The following is a 19,596-nucleotide window of genomic DNA, read 5'->3' on the forward strand; positions in this document are numbered from 1 at the left end:
TTTTTTTTTTTTTTTTTTTTTTTTTTTTTTTTTGGTACTGGGTGATTGAACTTGGGACCTTGTGCTTGCGAGGCAGGCCACCGAACTGCTGAGCTAAATCCCCGGCCCTGGGTAATCTTTAATATAGATTAGATAGGTGTCCACAAACACTTACATCTGTCATGAATGATTACAAACCAAGTATTTGGACTCCAGATGTTTCACATAGTGATAAATAACTGCTTTTTTCTTTGGGACATGTTTCTCCACAGAAAATAGGTTTATGTTCATTTTCTTTTCTTTTTTTTTAATCTTGTTGAGTTTATTGGTATTTTTTAAGTATACAGTTCAGCTACATTCATCATTGGAATCTTGTACGTTTACACGACAGATCTTGGTTCTCATCTTTTCCCCCATTGCCCTGACCTCCCTCCACCCCCTCTACCTTCCTCTATTTACAAAGGCTTTGTTTCTGTATTTTCCTTTTCTCATATTATGTTCATTTTCTACATGGTCTTGACCTTTTTGAAACTTTTCTATGGTTTAGTATATACCAATATAACCTTCTATATTAAGTCCTCTGGTCTTCTGTGCCGTGTTTCTATATTATATTGTTTCAAGTAAATGGAAATTAATTTTTCATCCACTCACACACACACCATCAATTTGACAGAGATAATATTGGTGCTCTAACAGCCATCCTACTACATAATGTGAATTCTTGTCTTAATGTGTATATAATAATTTTTGGACCAGTTGGTAACTCCACCGGCATTTTTTGGCAAATGTGGCTTTAATTCATTAAAAACTCCTGAAATTTCATCAGCTGGAAGGAATGCCGATGCCAATGCCAATGCCAATGCAGACAAGGCTACATTACTGATGTTTTTTTAAAGTCATCACTGTATTGCATAGCCAGTTTAATTCATCTGAATTTTTGGCTACATGCACTGTGCTGAATGGGAAAGCAAGCTTCATTGGTAACATCTTGAATTTCAGTTTTAAAAGCTTTGATCACACCTAATTCCAAATCTGTTATAGTTTGGAGAGTCCATTGAAATCACTGAAATCTCTTTGGTTCTGTAGAGTTCACCCAGTCTTCCACTTAGCGTTTAGCAAGCACTTCATTTATTTTAGGCATCAGCACATAAACAACCAGGTAAGTTCTAAAGTTTTCGGATCCAAACAGGACAGGAATTATTCATATATGGTAAAAAGCAGTGGGGACAGTTCTGAAAGTGTCATCCATTATACTAAATGAAACATGTGCTAGTTTCTTTTGTGTTAGACCTAGTGGTAAACACAAAAAGCCTGTCTTTTCTGACAGGCAAATCCCTAACCAAGAATACTGGATGAGCCTTTATATCAGCAAGTGTCTTTGTTTCAGAAGGTCTCTTCACTTTCTCTTGTTTTGTACTGGGGATCTAACTCTGGACCTTGCACTTGTAAGGCAGGCAGTGGAACCACTGAGCTAAATCGCTAGCCTCCACTTAGGTTTTTATTTTCTGAAAAAGGCAACTGTTGAAAATAAGCACTGAACTATGTATGAATGGCAGAAGTAGTACATGATTGAATAATTTGGCATGGCAAATTTCTTGAATTTTTTTGCCTCCATTTTCACTTCTATGATCTTTGAAGGCTAACTGCACATGTATTTAAAGAGTGGATGTGGTCTACACATCCTATAAGTACATACTGTCCATTTGAAAGTCTGATTGTTGGTTGACCATTGCAAATAAGTGAATTTCTCTTCTGGCAGTATCAATGATAGTTAGCTTTTTTAATCTTTCAGTATTAGGTATCCTTGTTCATTGAACTTATCATAGCATTTTCGCAAGACAACAATTTCACAGATCTTTTTCATTGTATTGTAAGGTACACAGTAAAATTTTTGTTTTGGCTGATTCAATAGCAAATCTTTATTAATCAGGGGTTTTCAGAGATATAGAACCAATGGGATTTGTATATAAATATGTGCAGGAAATTCTCAGGGGATATACAGCCACATAAATTTGGGATGTTTTAGTTAGTCTTTTCATTGCTAAGACAAAATAACCAATACCCAAAGTTAAAGGAAGAAAGGTTTATTTTAGCTCATGGTTTGTAGAGGGTTTAGTCTATAGTGGTTTGTTCTAAAGCAAGGCAGCATGGTAGAGGGTCGTCAGAGAAGAGAAACTGTTCATGGTGTGACAAGCAGAAGGCATCAAGAAGCAGCAGCAGAAGCAAGACGACCTTCCTCTTTTAGCCCAATCAGGCTACAAACCTTTTGGTTGTGCAACTCACACCAAGAGTGGGACTTCCTTCTTCAGCAAGTCTATTCACACACACCCAGAACCACACTAATTCCAATCAGTGGACTAATTTAGCCCCACCAACCTTAATTCCAGTATCACACATCCTAGATCCAGCATCATACTCTCATGATCCAGCCACCTCTCAAGTGCCCCACTTATGAGCTCACTTATGAGGCTTTGGAGAGAGTCTAGACACAAGCCATAACAGTGGCTCAACAGTCTCATGGGGAAATGAAGACCCCAGGATGCCAGTAGTGTGGCTCAGTCCAAATCGAAGGCCTCAAAATCAGGAAGCTGATGGTGTTACTTTCGGTATGCTATGGAACCTGAGGAGACACTGATGTATGTCCCAGAGCTCAAAGGCTGGCCGTTGACGGACTCTGTTCCAGCTCTCAGAGAAAGGCCAATTAATCTCTTGTATTTTTTCTCTCACAGTCCTTTTATGGTTGGAGGAAGACTGCCTCTATCTGGTCCACTCGCTTTCACACACTAATCTCTTGTGGAAACTTCCACACTTGGAATAGTGCTCTCCTAGGTTTCTAGACACGTGTTCTGCCTAATACAATGTGACTATCTTATCTTGCAAAAGAAAGAGAGCTAATCTTTTTGCCCCACAACTGGGCTTTCTTCTACTTTTCTATTAGCTGTTTTTAAAAAATTAGAACTGAAGTATGTTTGCAGAATGTTTGGTTTTCATGATTTCAACATTTGAGATTATGGCATGTGGGTGGCATTGTCTTTCAGTATCGTCGTCAGCATTGAGTTCTTACTACCTCCTAGATTCTCTGGCCTACTTAAGGCATGACCTTATCCCCAAATACACCTCTAATTCTGTGAAGGCCTGCTAGCCATTCTTGTTCATGAGACTTGGCTGATTATTTTGCCTCACAAGTGCAGAACCACAGTACTTATTGCTGTGGTCAGGAGGTAGGGAAAGGGAACTACACTGAGGATCTGGGCTATTCTCCAGAATTTCCACAAGGGGGCAACTATCCAGACTACTCTCAGCAGTTTATTTTGAAGCTGCCTATTAGATAGATATGCTTTTCTACTATTTTTTGTGGCTATGCTTCTCATATTATTTGTATCTTTAATTAACAATGGCCACGTTCTTTCCTCACAAAACCCTACCAGGCTCAGGATTATTCTAGTAATTTTTTTTGTTCTTTCCCTCCTACCCCTAGTGTAAAATCCTGCAATCAACCAAACTCAAAATTTGTAGTTACAAATTGTCAGCTGGACTAGTACTCTTACTAGTGGTTTACCACTGAGTCAACTCTCTGGCTCACTATTTCATCTTTCTGTTTTCTTCCTGTGCTGTTTGTTGACTCTCTGCAAATTCTGGAAGCAAACCAGGAAGCTTTTGGTGTCACACACACCCTACTTTCTAGATTTCAGTAACTCCCCTGACTGTTCCTTCCCTGATAGATAAGGAGTCCTTGGCTGTATGGAATCTGGTTAACAGGTTTAGTTCCTCTGACACTGCCTTAGGCTTCCCAGAAAGTTCAGTGATAGCCCCTAGGACCTATTGAAGCTATTGAATGAATTGTTATACCGACCCCTTCAACTTTCAGAGTGTCAAAACATTTGTTCCACCAGATTTAATATCTCAGCCTTGACAGTTGGTGGAAAGAAAACTTTTGTTTGAATCAATGGGATGGATCTCTGCCATTATAGGAGTCAGGGGTATTCAGATTCCTATGAATCCATTCCAAAATTGGAACAATATCCTCTTTGTAATTGGTTTCCTGTCATCAGTTGTGAGGCAAAGGCAATAAACCTATTAACAAGGACCAAACCATGCAGCTCACCAACAGACCACACCTGCCTGCAGGCATACTTGGCTGCAATGTGGCTTTACCTCCTGGACACCAGCAACTGGCTCAAAGTCATTCTGCAAGGCCCACCTCTTTCTTTCTTGGCTTTTGTGCCACAGATGGTTCATAATTCAGCACCTAAGGGTACTGTCCTGACACAGGAGGGTACCTTTGGCTTCAACCTTCCCAAGACTTGGAATGGCAGCAGCTGTGTTAGTCGGCTTGGTCTACCACACAGAACACCACACTGTGTGTGTGTGTGTGTGTGTGTGTGTGTGTGAAGGGGGTTGGAGAATAGAAAATAGACACTGATTTCCCCACCGTCTGGGAGCTGGAGGTTTGAGGTGGGTGTCAGCAGGGTTGGTTCCTCCTGAGGTCTTTGTCCTTTGCTTGTTATGTTGTTCCCTCTCTGTGTGTCTATGTCCTAGTTCCCATTTCTTCTAAGGACATCAGTCATAGTGGATTAAGGCACACTCAGATAGCCTCTTTTTACTTAATTATACATTTAAAGATCCTATCTCTAAACATAGTCACATTCTGGAATATTAGGTGTTAGGATTTTAACATATAGTCTTTGGGAGGAAGGGATGAATGGACTATAACAATAGCACTGCTAACAAATTATTTAACCTAGATTCATTATCTTCCTCTAATAAATGTTTATCTGACCATTATCAAGGAAGAAAAATACCCATTCTTATTCCAAGGCTGCCTGTAGGAAGCCATTGTACACAGATTTAGAGCACTGATTTTGAAATTATTGTCAAGGTCAGTGACACATATACATGAAAAAAAAAGTTTAAAAAGTGGCATCTTCAAAACAGTACACCATGCTTTAAATTAAATCTTACTGAAATTTGTTGTGCACATATCTACCCAGCATATGTAACTTGTGGCCTCCCAGAGAGCAGTCTGACAGACAATCATGAAGAGCGGGGGGCTCACTGCTGTCTTCAATTGGGGTGCTTCCTTAAGACCCCGAGTACCTTATCCGTGTTAAAAGTTTTATTTTAGAATAAGTAGCTGATAAATCATTTTTTAAATGTTTGGGCAATAAGTACATGAGAATATCTGCAGGGAATTTTAAAAGAAAGGCAAGCAAAATTAAGAGTTATAACATACACCAAGGAAGATCTTAGTACAAGAAGCACTTACATGGATGCTACTATTTTAGGCACCCATGTGCCTGGCATGATATCTCTGCTATAGGATGGCAAAAACGTGTAGTCAAACAGTAAGCAATTGTTGGCTTGAAAACCTTGATTAAGTGATCAAGATTTTGCTATGCTATATCAAGGTGAGCTGTGTCCTTCAGTTTCATACCTCCACACTCTGGTCATTTTGTACTTTCTTAGCATCCTTCACTAGGTAAGGAGAGACAAGGGCTGGATGGTCCTGCCATGTTTTATTATTCCTCATCTATCCGCTTCTTATGAGGCCTCCCCAAGAGATATATCTACAAAACATCACGACTGGAATGTTATTTACTTGTGCTGGTTCATGGATGATATCTTCTCTTCAACAAGCTCTTTCTGGGCTTTATTATCAGAGAAAAATGACATTACTATTTTGGTAACTTCTCTTCTATCCTTCTATGTATAGAAAGTTGTATGGATAGGTTCTTACTGTGGGTCAAGACTCCTGATCGGTTCTGTTTTGTCTGAATATCTCATTATAAACATGATACAAATTTATTATCAAAATGAGGCAAAGACTCTAATAGAGTGCGTTTTAGCCCATTTTTGTGGCTATAACAGAACAGGAGGCTGAGTAATCTATGAAGAATAGAGGTTCACTTTGGCTCATGTTGGAAGCTGGAATGTCCAAACTCACACAGTCGTATTTGACTGTACCTTTGTCTGTACATTTGACTGTCACATTTTTTTTTACACTTTCAGATTCACTTTTTCTTTTTTCTTCTTCGTATACAGAGCTTCTCCACACACATTTCTTGCAGCCATAAAAATCACTTATTGTGGGCCAGGTACCATTTTACCTCGAATACTTTAATGGCATCAAAATATGAGTTAACGAGTGTTAAATCCATAAAATATTTATATTGCATGGCACATTAAGCTTTAGACAGTACGTGATTAAACCACACTTAAAACAAGAGGACAAGGCCCCCACCCACATGCTTGGGATCAGGGTTCACTGGTCCCTGTCTGGTGATTGGACGCTGGTTCAAAGGGCAGCAGAGGAAGCAAGCAGTCACTTCAGAGGACACTGAACACGTGATATGGTACCGAGTTATGCTCTAACCCAGGTCAGGCAGCGTCACCTTATTCATAGGTAGTCTCAGAATTCTAGAACAGCAGATCCAGTGGACACAGCATAAAGACAGACAACACGACACTTATTCTGTGGAGATACCTTACCCAAACTATGCACATGCTGTGATTCTGAATGCAGCTCTTCTCAAGAACTTGTCACAATCATCCTCATTTTTTAGGTTCCTTGACCCCTCAACTCTACTGTTACTTCTTTCTTGGAATTATTAGATTCAAAGGAGACCTGGACAGCAACCAATGGCTGTATGTATCCCACATGCAGTTTCTTTCCATACTATGGAAATACTCTAAGCCTATGACTCCATGATTACGATAAGTTGATACAAGTGCTATGTTTTCATCCTTAGAAATACAGTCTATCCTTGGTGATCCTTCAGGATTTAATCCTATTATTCTATTTATTTTCACAAGAATACAAGGTTGTCCTTGGGAATAGCCAAAATCAGGACCGTTTCTACCACTGCATGCTTGATGTAAGAAATCAGGAAACCTACATGAAACATAAACTGGACCCTTCTTTTTAAAAGTCCTCCACCAGTATAGTTGGTGAGATTCTTCTGCTAGTCTAGAAAATATGACTTTGGAAACTTCTTAAGGTCTTTAATGTACCCTTCACAGGAACTTGGATCAGACACACAGAATGCATATTCCAGTGTAGTCTCTGGTTTTGGAAAAACCCTAAGGTCCTGGACTTGGAATCTGGTCACGATCTTTTGGAACCTCATCTTTCAGAATCTGAAGCATAGCCCACATTGTAAATGAGAAGAGGGCAGCCAGGAGCCCATAAAAAACAGGTAGAAGATCAAGATCAAACCCCAGCTCTGGGCGGTGCACCCCAGGGACTATGTGTGGTCGGGTTGCACAAGAAGAGCTTCCACTTGGCCAAGCTCTTCTTGAAAGACTTCCTATCACTCTTCAACATGGTGGGCATGACGGTGACGAGGCACATGGGGTGCAGGACACCTCTTCCTCACCAGAAACACCGGAGCCAACTGGACTGTCACATTTGAAGTACATACTACTTCAGTTCCTTGCAGAAAGAGGAAGGCACAGGTAACAGAAACAAAACATGAGAGATAAGCTTGCATTATAAACACTTGCTCTCCTGGTAATTAACTCAATTCTCAGAAGAGTGAGAATTTGCTCATTCCTATGTGATGCCAGTACTCTATTCATGAGAAGTTTGGCCCCATAACCCACGTATTACTCCCAAGTCTTCACCTCCAACATGGCTATATTGAGAGAATTAATCCTCCTTGTGAGTTTGGTAGGGACAAATAATATTGAGACCAATATTGGTGTGATAGCTTGTCAAGCTATCCGCTTTTGTTTTATTGGCTTATTAATAAATTCTAGAACTTTGATTGTTTTCCATTTTTTGTGAAACCATTGCCGTCATCGTATGTTTTAGGATAATAACTAAAGACAGTGAAATGTTACCAAAGGTACAAAGTATTTCCATCCAGGGAAAAGCAATATAATGCATAGGAAAGACAGAAAGAAAAATGCTAATCCTTAAAAAAATCCCAAAAAGCATATCATAAAAGATCTAATAATATATAGTGTTCTGTTTGAGTTTCAAGTTCTAAACTTTTGGTGCTGAACATCTGGAGTACTTTTATACAAGCTTATTCCCCACTGGCTTTCTACCATACTGAGAATAATGTAAATGAACTAATAACTCCCACAGATCAAATGGCTCTGCATATGGTTGGACAAGATGGTTACCCAAATAAACTTTAACATGCATAAATCTCTTGTCAACTCAGGGTAAGTGAACATCTGCCCATCATGTAATATGTTAATAGAATGCATTTAGAATGTCTCGGGACGCTGGCAGAAATGTAACAGAACTCGAAAACCTTGGGCAAGGGGCTCAGTTTCTAACAATGGCTGTTCACCACTGCAGGTTCTCTGTTTCAGTGCTTCTGTTCCTGTTTGCTGCATGTTTGCTAAAACCTTTTACTGCATATATTGAATCATATTGAAGGGCATAGGTAAATTATAGCACTTCATCCAGAAATTTTAGATTCTTAATCAGACAAGAGCTACACACACAGAAGAACTGAACATATGTAGATAGGAAATACAAAATGAGCAATAAATGCTTTTTTGTTGAAAAAGAGAAGGTGCACTGATTGTGAAATGGGGCTAGGAAAACTAAAACTTGGGTTTGGAAAGACTGGAATGCAAAGAATGACAATGAAAACGTTTGTTGTGGTAGAGGTAATAGGAGGGCAAACGTATTTAGTGATGAAATAGATAAGCTTTTAAAATATCAATAAAAAATGAAAGTCTGCAGAACAGTACAGGCAGGAGAACAGATTTGGTAGCCTTACTCAAATAAAGCAAGGAGGAGCTGATGATAGCTTTATAAAATTCTGGGTTTGGTATACGAAGTTGTGGATCCGACATCTGTGTACCAGATCTGAACAGCCACCTGTAATATAAAGAAGGCGTTAGTAATTCTCTATGCTGCTCTATAAATGACACTAACATTATGGAAAGTATTCTTTCAGTGACTGTTAAATACCTGCTATGTGTAAATTATAACGCTATGCCCTATATTACGAACACATGACAGAATCATCAACTTGAAATAAATTAAAAAGTCTCTAAAAGACCAACATGTAAACATCTACTTAAAAGAGCACACTGGGTTAAAGCTCATAAAAGGAGAACATAGGCTGAGAGATCAATTCTGTAGAATTGTAAGTTATTACTTAAAGTACAATAATAAAGGGACTTAGGATCCTGGATTCAACCTTCATTTGTTGTGTGACTTAAATTGAATCAGGTAGCATTTTAGTTGTCCATTTTCTCATCTGTAAAATGATATTAATGATGTCTTTACTGTTTGAACAAATAGATAATTCATACAAATCATTCAGCAGGAAGCACTTTGTCAGCACCCACTAGTGATTGGTTTTTCAGAGGCTATCAGTTTGTATGTGAATCAAAGGAATAAGGTTGATCTCTATACTTCCTGTGGAAGGATTTTAATATACATTCACAAGAATGAATTTTGTATGAGGCTAAAATTATTTTTAAGGCTTACTTAAATCTTAACTACCTTGCAGCAATTATATTCAGAATTTACAATATCACAAACTGTATGATACCTGTCATACTTATTAGAACCTGAGGTATTTATTACTTAGAGCAATGACTGCATGGTCTTTGTTGATTGACTTAATTTGCAAGAATAATGCATTTGATAAGACAGAGGATAACAGTAGGGCAGGCAGAAGGCCAAGGCCCCAGTACTTGTCACTGTAGTTTTATCAGCACTCAGACTCTTCATTATTGGACAAGTGAGCTAAGTTCTTTGTATTTGCATATATACGCCCAAGGTGGCTTCCAAAATAAATCTGTGATTCTGCCTGTTTGATGATACAGTACTTGATAAATTGAGGCAATGAGAAACTTAGAAGAAAAAGTAAAATCTTTTGACGTCATGATGTAAATAACTTATCTTTTATAGGCTATCATGAATGCTTTCTGGATACTCCTTTGAATTTAAAACAAAAGTTATAAGCAATAGCTATCCTAGATAGACTCTACAGAAATATTAAAATAAATGTACAAGGAAACAATAAAAAATGTCATTATTTTCAATCATTAATGTGGAGGATTTGGAAACATGAAAATCTTACTTGACTTTTTATACACACTTAAAGGTGAGATATTTTTCCTCGAAATTTCTGGGTTTAATACTTATTTTAATTTTTGTGTGTACAAATTAGGAATCATTGAAAAGAAATGTAAAAGATGATTCTCAACTATTTTTTTATCCCAAGAGCACACACACAAAAAATCAATAATTCCTTTTCTTCTTTTCTCCCCAAAGAGATATTATTGTTTTCAACACCTCTGCTCTTCACACCTGGATTTGATTCTGTTAGATGGCTGAGTAGCCTTTCTTACAGACTGAGAGTATATAAGAATCTAGGTATTAGCCAAGTCTCCCTTTCTCAAATGTGAGGTTAAAACCAACAGCACATCCTTCATAGATTTTGTCCAACTTGGCCTTGTCACCCCCTTGGTGGTCTTTGTGCACAATGGCCCAAATCTTGCCTTAGAAAACTCTTCAGGGGAAAGAAAAGTGCCAAAGAAATGAATCACAGGATGACAGAGATTCTACTTGACTATAAATCATCTGTTCAGAGAGAGGGATATTTCATGCTCTAACAGTACTTCATCATCCATTGATGGAAAAATGTTTTCCTGTAAGGTCTGACAGTTTTTTCTCCCTTATCTACTCAGCATTCACAGTACCACTTCCATAATAAAAATGGAATTGATTTTGTTGACCACATGCAAGTAACTCTGCCAATTTTTTTTATTGTTGTCCCGAAGCTTGCAGTATTTATGCACATGTCTTTCTCCATGAATAAGGCCACCTTTGTTCCTTCACAAGGTTCTCTGAATTGGCTATGGTATTGTGACCACAGTCACATGCATCAGCCTGGGCCTTTATCTTCAGAGACTTTGATAAAGTTAATCTCTTACCCAGCTGGACAGGAGCCAGTATTGATAAGTCTCCACAACAGAACAGCCTGTTATGACAAAGTACACAGCAATATTTTCACCCAATTGATCACAAAGCATATGGATATTTTCCCTATCTTGAGAGAATTTTATAATGATGCCAAAGTGTTCATTTGGTACATTTTACATTTGGGTCATAATGGTTTTTTAAATATCTTACAATGTACTTGTAATCAATATCCACATATTATAAAACTTACTAATATTAAAACAGCATTGATAAGTGCTCTGTTTGAGCTACTGAATTATTTACTGAGACATAAAGGGGATTAGGATATGGAAAACATATAATTCCAAGATTACCTAAGAAGTTTTATAACATAGTCAGCAATAAATTTAGATATTTGCCTCCCTTTTTTGCAGTGTGTGGGTTCACATATAGTAGGCAAGTGCTATACCAGTAAGCTATAATCCCAGCCCTACCTGTAAAATTTTTTTTGCAAATATTTTATCACATATGAAAATTATATTCATTTATCCCCAGCTGGAAACTAATGTAAATTTTTCTATATAAAAGAATATATTTTTATTTACCCCTGCATTTACCTAGCACTATTCTTTTACATGATAATTGCTAAGATATTAAACTTGTAGAAATCATTATTTTAAATAGATTTGCTGAATATTCCAACTAATGGCTCTTTTTGTTCTTGATGCCTAGTTCAGCTTATTTCAATACAGGTAGTTTGTAGGGAGACCTGCCAATCATTAATAGTTTTTAAAAGTATCTCTAAAGACACATTTTTATGTATCACTTGATCAGGCAAAATACTCATTGTATATACCCTAAGTTTTGTGTTAAATCATAAGCGAAAACAACAGATGGATGGTGTAAAGATGGTGAATATTAAGAATGTTTTATGTCCCGATAAAGTAGAATGAACAGAATGACCAAGCATTAATTATAGAATAGATGATCCTGGCTTTTACTTTTTACAGGTTATAGTTTTTAAAAAGTTCTTAACTGATTCACATTAGAGCCAATCTTCAATGTTTTTGTGGACTCATGAGACATAGCACTGTACAGTGAGAGATTTCTGGATTTTAGTTACATATGGATCTATTTTAACTTCATTTTCAATCTGATACATACATTGGCTGGGTAGAAATTTTTCTTATACTCAGGATTTCACACAGGAGAGAATTATATATTATGAGTATTACATTTCAAAGCTAGAAAAATTATCTTAAGGATATTGATTAAGGTACTTTCATTATAAATTGTTCACTCTTCATGAAAATCAGTTGGCTTTTAAAATAGCATGGTCACAGATTCCTCCAGTGTCTTTAGTCTTTATTTCTTTATTGCATTATTAGTTAGCAGGGAGAAAGATAAGGTAAAATGGTATGAGATTGTCCATATATCCACATTAACTAAAGATGTATATTCAAAGGGTGTTGGGTCAGAACAGTGTTACAAGATCTGGATTTAAGTTTATTTTTCTTGACATTTGAAATATGTTTTAATCTTGTCTCTATTGGTTAAATATTTTCATAACTTTCTCCAAATTCCTATTGAAGTAAACAGATGACATACACACACACACACACACACACACACATATATATACATATATATATATGTATATATAATATTTCTAAGCATTAGGAAGTATGAATATGGTATGTCATTTAGTTAATGTGTTTGATTCTGGTCTTAAGTATAAACTTTATTATTTTGTTTTCATGCAAGAAGAATCTGATTGAATTATCAAAGGGCGATTTCTTGATTGTGTGTCAAATTGATTTTGATACTATGCAGTAATCTTTGGACTAGAAGAAAGCAGAGTTTTTGGAATATGTTGGAGCCACTAAAGGCACAAAGTTCAACTCCAGTGAGAGTTGTAATGGATACTTGAGTTATTTTCCTGTCTAAAACTATAATTTCCCATTTATACATGCAGGTTTCAAGATTGTGTTTAATTTTTTTTTTTTTGCAATTTCTTTTTTTTTTCAGCTTTAATTGAGTATTGGTACATTGTCATTTAGTTAATGTGTTTGATTCTGGTCTTAAGTATAAACTTTATTATTTTGTTTTCATGCAAGAAGAATCTGATTGAATTATCAAAGGGCGATTTCTTGATTGTGTGTCAAATTGATTTTGATACTATGCAGTAATCTTTGGACTAGAAGAAAGCAGAGTTTTTGGAATATGTTGGAGCCACTAAAGGCACAAAGTTCAACTCCAGTGAGAGTTGTAATGGATACTTGAGTTATTTTCCTGTCTAAAACTATAATTTCCCATTTATACATGCAGGTTTCAAGATTGTGTTTAATTTTTTTTTTTTTGCAATTTCTTTTTTTTTTCAGCTTTAATTGAGTCTATTGGTACATTTTAGGGATATAGTACAGTTACATTCATTTGTGGGATCTTGTACCTCTACATGGCAAGTCTTGATTCTCATTTTTTCCCCTTACCCCTGCCCTCCCTTCACCCCTCCTCCCCTCCCCATCTACAAACACTTTATTTTCATCTTTTCATTATCTACAAGAAAGAGAGAAAAAGATTGTGTTTAATTTTAGGAATTACGATTACTATGAAAAACTTGGATAAGGCAGTTTGACTTAGGTAGTTTAAAATATTTTATTGATACTTTCATTAAGACACTTTGACACTAGTTACTCAACCTCTATATGGGGTTTAAATCTCATGCCCAAATTCATTTCTCTTCTCTGTAGTTGGTCTTGGAATATTCTTAAAAGTAAGCGAGATAAGTATATTTCAAATATGTTTAGGTGGTCAAACTATATAATTGAAAAGCTACTTTAAGATTTAAACATCAATAGACTTTGTTTATGAGTGAAAATGTCCAGTGTTAAGAAATAGGCTTGTGAATGAACGAGACAAGTCCATCTAGAGGTTTGATGATGAATCTTTCAATGGAGACAAATAAGCAGATGACCCGAAAACTGAAAGTTTTGATCACAAGATTTGGCGGAGGCAGGTTTGTTATTCACTGAGTTTCCCTTGTTGTAAGTGAGGAAGTTGAGATAACTGTGCCAAAATGCTACACTGAGTTTGTGAGAGAACAAGGCTTATATTTACTGTCAACATGCCTTCCAACGTCACTTATTGTTCCTGAAATACTAGTAAGCTGGCTGGCAAATGACCAAAACACAGGGAACCTTTTACTGAATAATCCAAATGTGGAAGCTATGGTTCCAGGAGGTACACCCCAGCCTCTTCATTATGGCAAAATTTTCACCAGATGCTAATAACAGATTGGCTTATACTATTCTGAACAATAAACAACTTTCCAATATCATTTTGTGGCAATGTCACAGAAAGATACTTTCTTAGCCAGCTTGAGATGAAGATGACTGAATTTAATCTTTTCACCTAATGTTTTTAGTTTTGGCTGAAAGAATGGAAAAACAGAGAGTCTCTCTGAGGGGTAAGGAGATAGCTGTTCAAAGATACTTTTGCTTTTTCCTTTTTCTAAGTACGTTTTTAGTCTATTCCTTCTGGGAGGCAAACTGGGCAGGCAAACATCAATAAATATTTAATATTGGTAACACATGTTGGAGGGGTTGTGGGGAGAAAGGAACCCTTCTCCATTGTTGGTGGGAGTGCAGACTGGTACAATCACTATGGAAATCAATATGGAGATACCTCAAACAACTAGGACTAGAGGTTCCACTTGACCCAGCCATCCCTCTGCTGGGTATCTTTCCAAAAGAATTAAAAGAATCATATCACAGTGATATATGCACACCCATGTTTATAGAGGCACAGTTTGTAATAGCTAAAACTTGGAAACAGCCCATTTGCCCATCAGTTGGAAACTGGATAAAGAAATGGGGTTTTTCTATAAAACAGAATATTACTCAGCCATAAAGAATGAGAAAATAGAGTCATTCATAGGGAAATGGATACATATTGAGGATATGCTCCTAAGTGAAATAAATAAGTCATACATGTGTAAATACCGAATAGTTTCTCTGGTGTGAATAAACTATAATAGTACATAAGATCCTAATGATATAATCGACAATGTGAAATAGGAAGAAAGGGGCTAAATGTGTAGGGAAAGTGGGAAGGATAGGAGAAAGCTAATAAGGGGAAAGAAAAAATAGGAGAAAATGAAAAAATGGAAATGAAGTGTTTGTAAATGGGGAGGATAGGAGGTGGGTGAAGGGAGGGCAGGGACAAGAGGAAAAAATGAGAACCAAGACCTGTCATGTAAAGGTACAAGATCCCAATGATGAATGTAACTGTACTGTATACCTAAAATGTACCAATAAACTCAATGAGGAGATAAAAAATAAATATTTAATATTGGAATAGAGTAGTATTCACTTCTTATTTAACAAAAACATGGAAAGTATGAAGTAAAAACGAAATCCTTTGTTGCACTATTTAAATCTGATGATTTTTTAGCTTCCAATATACTTGCAAGGCATGACTGGAATGTTGTGGTTGAAACAAATGCATTGATTCTCACAAAAATATCTTTCATTCATATGAATATGATTGCTTTTTAAAAATATGATTGCTTTTTGAAAAACATCTGACTTTACTCTCCAGGTCAGAAGATACAGGGATAAATTGATCATCATTGGATGTAATCAATATAAATTATTTGCATTATTTATAAAAATTGAAGCTTTAAAATTTAAATCTTTAGCACTGACATTGATCTGGCCTTAAGATACATTTATCTAATTACTTATATAGCCCTTGCATTACTGTTAATACCAAATTTGTTTCTAAACAAGAAATATATTTTCTGTCCTAAACCTTCCTATCTCGTAGGTGTCGTTCTTTATTGTTTTTGCCCCTCAATAATAACATTTAAATTTATCAAGCTATATATATTGTACTTTTAAAATATAATTCCAATCCGATGCCTTAACATTTTCTACTGCTATGATATTATTTCCAGTCCACTAGGATCATTCATTCTGTTTATGGCTGTACCATTGACCCAAGCAGTTTGGTGTAAACTCTCAGTTCAAGAACTAAATAATGCTGTATTCCAGAAGTTCCAGTACAATAAGTGTGATAATCACACGTTTTTATACATGTTCTGAAGAAAATAAATAAAATGGTGAGATTTAGACTAAGGGATCATCAGCTGTAGCTTGTAGATACGAGGACATGTCTACCTGCTAATGGGAAAGATCTTGGTAGGGAGGATTGTGGATGAAGTAGCTTTGGGAGTAGATAAAGGGTCTGTGACCTTGAGATGAAAGTGGTCTGTATCATTCTGAATACATTCCCTAGGTTCAGATGTTGATAGCAGAATGAATACTTCCTGTACTGACTGAATAGCAGTGGAGAAAATAGACAATAAAGGACAGTTTGCCAATTTTCTTGGTGTAAGTTCTTATTTGACAACTCGCCTATAAGCCCAAGTTATTTCTTAAATACAGAGGTATATACAGGAGGAGCATACCCAATTTTAAGGAATAGGAAAGAAAACATGAAATAATGGCTTCAAGAATGAGAAAGTGAGCCTATAAGGATGGCTGGAGAGTAGTAAGTGTTAGTGAAGTTTACATATCATTGGTGTAAAACTCAGTCAGCTTGGCTGAGTATTTTGTTTCAGAGAAGGTAGCTGGTGAGTTCCTTCAGTTTTGACCATTGAGCATGTAAGAACAATAAAAATGTAAATGTTTTATAAAGAACAAATTTTAACTATTGCTCTTATATTATTTAGGTGGATTTATTAATTTAGCTCAGTGGTTTCTCCACCTGCCTCGCATGCACAAGGACAGGAGTTCGATCCCCGGTACTAAAAAAAACAAAAAAAATTGTTTCCCCATTATTTTTCACTCAGTGTATTCATTTGTGAATATGTAACTCCTATAAATATTGAAATTTTCTTTATACAGGCAAATTTTAGAAGGTAGCTACTGAACATTTAATAAAACAGGAAAAATCGTTGCCCACTGGAACTTAGGTTCTAGATTAATATTCATAATCCATTATTAGATTGTTAGAGGTGTGTATGTTCTGTAGTCACTTTTGGTCTTTTTTTTTTTTCCACTTACTTTTACAGATACAAAATGGGAGAGTAGTTAGGGGCATGACACTTTTGTTTTCTGTATGTCTTATCGGTTTTTCAGCAGTTCCTCGGAAACAGAATCCTCTATCAAAGCTTAGATCTGAGCTTTCTCATGGGAGCCCTACCTGTAGGGAAAATATGCTGTGAATGTTAACGCTAATCTCTTTCTTTTAATTTGTATTCTATTTGCTCTGTCTGGTGTTCCCTGATGGACAAATATTTTTTCTTTTTCTTTCTTTTTTTCTCATTGAGTTCATTGGTACATTTTAGGTATACAGTACAGTTACATTCATCATTGGGATCTTGCACCCTTACATGACAGGTCTTGGTTCTCATTTTTTCCCCTTGTCCCTGCCCTCCTTTCACCCCCTCCTCTCTTCCCTATTGACAAATACTTTATTTCCATTTTTTCATTTTCTCATGTTTTTTTTCCTTTTCCCTTATTACCTTTCCCCTACCCTTCCCATTTCCCCTACACCTTTAGCCCTTTTCTTCCTATCTCTCATTGGCAATTATCTCATTAGGATCTTATGTATGTATTTTTTCATCTTTAAAATCTTGCATATTGCTTAAAACCTTATAAATATCCAACAATGTCAAATGAACAGAGGGATGAATGAATGTGTTGAGTGTATTACAGAAGGCTGGGACAGGGTGATGGGCTTTTGCTCTTCCTTATTTCAGGTCATGATAAATATGAGTTGCAAAATTCAGAGATGTTATCAGAGAAGGCATGATGCTGGAACAGGACCTTGCCAGCCAGCCAGAAATGCTTGCCAGAGAAAATAGGGAGAACGGATGCCACTCCTGGCAAAGGAAATAGCAGTGCCAACCTCCAGCCAAGGAACAATGCACTGTGTCAGAGGATTCTGAGTAGTTTATATAGTTGGAGTATAAATGACGAGGTGGACTGTGTACAAGAATAGTCGAAGAGGTAGGCCAAAGAGGAAGAGAAGCAACAGCATTGCTGGCAGAGAGCTTTGTAATTTGAAGCCTTAAAACTTCAGCAGCCTGAAAACCTGCTCCTCTTTATAGAGATTGCTACACAAATAAGCAATAATGTGCCAATACAAGCATGGAATCCAACCAGAGGGCGAAGGAAAGCAAAAGTCAGCCAGGACCTAGCCCAGGCTGAGGGCTTTTAGCAGATCCCAAAGGGAAGGCTTAAAGAACTTGTAGAATGCAAAGTTTGGTGGGACGCAGGAGAACACCTATATAACATGTTCGAGGAGTGATTGATCCACATGGTGAATATTTAAATTCATAAAATCATTACGGTCAAAGACACATCTTCATGAGTCTCCCTCAAAGTCGGTAATTTCCCTCACTTCAAGCACCTATTCCATTGTTCTTGTCCCTTGCTGAAGCAGTTCTAGAAATCCTCTTTCCTGTCCTTATGAAGTGTGGTTATTAAAAAAGAAAAAATACAGCGACTGCTGCTGCTGAGCGCCATCTAATGGAAAGGCAAATTCGTAAAAACATTACTGTGTGTCTTCAGCCACCTTGTTCACTGGATTCGGTAAGCATGTGGCTTCTGGTTCTTCCCTACAGTTAAAATGCTCAAAAAGGGTAAATATTTTAAATCAATTCAGAACACTGAGGTAACCACAACAACACACCTCAAAATACACACAAAAGAGGACTTCTAGAACTGCTTGACAAAGTTAAAACAACAATGTGATAAAATGTGATTGAAACGAGGCAGATAATTTTGAGAAGGATTAGCACCAGTGCATCTTTTACTGCAATCAATTAAAAAGTTAAACATATACCATATTTTTCAATCACATCTCATGTTTCCTCATTAGTTATACATAATCTTGTCTAGTTTTAGCTGTTAGGAAGCAGACATAAAATTCAAGCACATACGCATTTTACTTCCTCACAACTCTATGGTTGGTATGTGTCACAGTTACACAGTAACACTGATATGAAATGTTTAACAAGCAAACAAAACCCAAATCTTAACCAAAACTAAGATAGGATAGACCTATCTGGCTCTCCATTGCAGGGTACACCTGGAATAAGCTGGCCAGTTATCAGTGAGTTAGTTCCCTTGGACAAGTTATTCATTGAGCTGCTACATTAAGATAGGTCCCTGGTACACAGAAATAACAAAGACAGTTCTTCACCTTGAAGATCTTACTGAGATATATATAGGTACTGACTACCCAAGTGATTTCTGAGTAGCTACTGTATCTGATTTGGGTGTTACCTGGAAAAGAGAGGCATAGTAGTTTAAGTAGTAATTGAAAATCAAAACCAAGACCTATATTATAAACTGGGACCTGTCATGACTCCTTAAAACATAAGGATATATTTACTAATTGACACAAACATACAGGACAGAAAATAATATTACATGCCTCCATGTACTTTATATTGAGATCATAAATATATTTCACTAATGACCTTCAGTTATACTTACTACTTATATAATAACTACTATATTATAGATTATATCAGTCAGTGTTCTCCACTAAACAAAACCAACAGGGGTGGTAGATAAATGAATAGAGAGGCATTGGTTTAAGTATACAGAGATGGATTTGTTATGAAAATTGACTCATGATTATAGACAAAAAATATGAAATTAAAACCAAATTACAAAGTTTGAGGAATAGTTAGTATGTTCAAGTGGAATCTCCCCACT

The 19,596-nt window shown here is 36.6% G+C and overlaps 1 pseudogene; it reads right to left on the reverse strand.

Moving 5' to 3' along the window:
* Positions 1-6,473: 6,473 nt before the first annotated feature.
* On the reverse strand, positions 6,474-7,303 carry LOC104860789 (annotated as a pseudogene).
* Between the last annotated feature and the right edge of the window lie 12,293 nt (positions 7,304-19,596).

This window comes from Fukomys damarensis, unplaced genomic scaffold (assembly GCF_012274545.1).
Source record: "Fukomys damarensis isolate Sample0158 unplaced genomic scaffold, DMR_v1.0_HiC HiC_scaffold_10, whole genome shotgun sequence".
NCBI classification, from domain to species: Eukaryota; Metazoa; Chordata; class Mammalia; order Rodentia; family Bathyergidae; genus Fukomys; species Fukomys damarensis.